Below are 3,408 nucleotides of genomic sequence, written 5' to 3' on the forward strand. Positions count from 1 at the left end.
CTGCCATCCGCGATGTCTTCATGACAGTTAACAGAGCATAGGAAAGCAGTGTGGGATCCATCCCTTTTCAAAAGATGCTGGGGTGCACAGCAAAGAAGGGCTGTTGAAAAAATACCATGAAAGAAAGCTGGAAACCCATGGAGTGCTGAGACACAAAGTAATGCATCACGGGACATTTAGTACCGTCCCAAGATGTGCTGCAATCCACTCCGTCGTCCCACAGCACCTAGCGACAGAAGGACTGTGGGATAGGTACCCACAGTGCACTGCTCACACTGTTGATGATGGTGTCCACACTGTGGATTCGATCTGCCGACAGAGGGAGCAAGTGTGAACATGAAATAGTGATTTTTATTATGTCAACTTTTGGGTGTCGACATCACTTTTGTCAACACAAATTGTTAGTGTAGACATGGCCCAAATGTGATTCTGTTCTTAGCAGAAGTAGGGCAGGCATTTTTGAAGCCATCAATAAATTTGTCTGCTTAGTGCACAGTTCATCTCTGACATAGTATATAATCACAGCCTAGACTTTTTTTTCCCCAACATCCTAAATAGATTGTCTGCATTCACGGACACAGCATTAAATCACCAGTGAGGATAAAGGTGATAGTAAATAAAGGGCTAGGAACCTGCCACCTTACATTTGCAATACATATGATGGATTATGTTAGCATAGCTGTATAGAATAGCAACTCTTCTGTATCAAGTGATATATGATATTTTATGTTCCCAGTTTCACAAAAGACTAAGTTAAAGCGACTTCCTCCCTAAATAGTGTTTCCATCCATCTCACATTCTTATATGACCCTCATTATAGTATCTTTTAATGAATTTATCCTCACAGCACCCCTGTGTGGTAGAAAGTTCTATTCCCCCCATTTTTTACAGATGGGGAACTGAGGCACAGAGAGACGAGCTAAATTCACAAAGGGATTTAGGTGGTGTGAAGCTGAGCATTGCAATGGCTAACTTTTAGGCTCCTATAAAGTCACAGAAACAATCCTAGTTCATGAATTGCTCTGGGGCTTAGGTTGAAAATAGGAATCTAAACACCTAGAGTGATGTATGCACAGAGGAAGAAAAATAGGTGCCATGGAAACTTTTACCCTAAAATTAGGTGCACAGTGAATGTAGGCATCAGAGGACCCAACCACATCAGCCACACTATCAGAGGCTCATTCACCTGCATGTCTACTAATGTTATATGTGCCATCATGTGCCAGCAATGCCCCTCTGCCATGTACATTGGCCAAACCGGACAGTCCCTACGTAAAAGAATAAATGGACACAAATTGGACATCAGGAATGGTAACACACAAAAGCCAGTGGGAGAACACTTCAATCTTCCTGGACATTCTATAACAGATTTGAAAGTAGTTATACTTGAACAAAAAAACTTCAGAAACACACTTCAAAGAGAAACAGCAGAACTAAAATTCGTTTGCAAATTTAACCCCATTAGTTTGGACTTGAATAGGGACTGGGAGTGGCTGGCTCATTACAGAAGCAGCTTTGCCTCTCCTGGAATTGACACCTCCTCATCTGTTGTTGGGAGTGGACTATATCCACCCTGATCGAATTGGTCCTGTCAACACTCGTTCTCCACTTGTGAAGTAACTCCCTTCTCTCATGTGTCAGTATATTTATGTCTGCATCTGTAACTTTCACTCCATGCATGTGAAGAAGAGAGGTTTTTACCCACAAAAGCTTATGCTGAAATAAATTGGTTAGTCTTTAAGGTGCCACCGGACTCCTTGTTGTTTTAGTATATTTTAACTGTTTCAAGCCATGTATAAATAATAAACATAGCATATATGGTGAAAAATACATTTAAAAATCAATATTTAGTAATCTAAGATGTAATATCACTTTGTAAAAATGGCCAGGACTATGCCAAGAACCCCAGGTTTCAAACTCTGTGCATCCTGCCTGCGATCCTTCTCAGTCAGTGATGACCATCAATGCTGTCTCTACTGCTTGGGAGAAGCTCACACTGCAACTAGGTGCTGTATTTCCCAGCCAAATCCAAGAAGGCTGCGTTCTTCATCTCCGCAAGAATCTCATGGAGAGGGCCATGAGACCACACTCAGATCCAGGTCAGGGAACCCCTCCTGTACATTGGTCTGATTCAGCGAGGAACATGCCTCCCACTACTATGTCTGACTCTGGTGCAACCACTCCACTGACCTCATGGTGGGGCCTAGTTGGGAAGTTTGGAAGCACTCCCAAAAGCATGGGGCTAATTATTCCTCTAAATCCAAGAAAATGGGCCCTTCCTCCATTAGCTCAGCCTAAGGGGACAGAGCACATTCCAAGTACAACAGACAAGAGAAGAAGACCCAGAAACTATGGGATCCAACTGTCCTGGGCACTGAACCACTGGTACTGCCTTCACTGGCACCCCACAACTGCTCATACCAGGGAAGTTCTCAGTGCAGTGCCGATGGAGGAAAGAATGCCCCTCATAGCAGGAAGATCCAGATCAGTAGCTGAATCTCAAGAGGTCTTTGCCTTACCAGACTCAGAGATCTCACTTCCCTGGTCTCCCCTCACTGTCTTCCTCATGTCAAGCACTGCCTCGGACCAAAAAGTATTTTTGGCAAGAGCCTGAGAGCCAACAACCACAGAGCCTAAGACCTCGCGACCCCTCCACTCCCTTTAGGGGTTGCTTAGCACCAAATGCAATAACAGACAAATGGGTGCTGAATATCATCCACCACAGCTATACGATCAAGTTTGTCATGCTACCTCCTCCCCCCCACCATCTGCCTTCAGGGACCACTCTCACAACAACTATCCTCACCTACCAAGTGAACTCCTTATTGCATCGGGGAGCAATAGAACACATTCTTCTAGAATATCAAGGAACAGGGTTCTACTCAATTTACGTCCTGATCTCCAAGAAAAAAGGCAGTTGGAGACCAATTCTTGACCTCCGCCACCTCAATCACTTCATACATAAACTAAAGTTTTGCATGGTCATGTTGGCAGCGATAATTCCATCCCTAGAAAAAGACATGTTGTTAATGGCTCTTGATATGAAGGATGTTTACTTCCAAGTCAACATTCATCCTGTCCACAGACTTTTTCTCAGATTTACGGTGAATGCTGACCATTTCCAATACCAGGTACTGTTAAGGAAAAGTTAGCACATGTGACTCCATTTTGGTTTGGGGCCCACCATTGTTTAAATGCAACACATCATACACCAGGAGGAGTGATCCTTAGATACTGAATCCCTGTGAAAATCCTCCTCCTTGTCTCCAGCCTGCCTTGACTCCCAGTATCTGTTTTTTGTCAGTCTCTAACTCCCTGTCTCTTGGTCTTGATATGAGGCCTCCCATTCTGATAATAAAAGTTACTGATGCATGGCTTTAGGACCACGCTGTGTAATTAACATACTGG

The sequence above is a fragment of the Eretmochelys imbricata genome, chromosome 4 (genome assembly GCF_965152235.1).
Source record: "Eretmochelys imbricata isolate rEreImb1 chromosome 4, rEreImb1.hap1, whole genome shotgun sequence".
NCBI lineage: Eukaryota > Metazoa > Chordata > Testudines > Cheloniidae > Eretmochelys > Eretmochelys imbricata.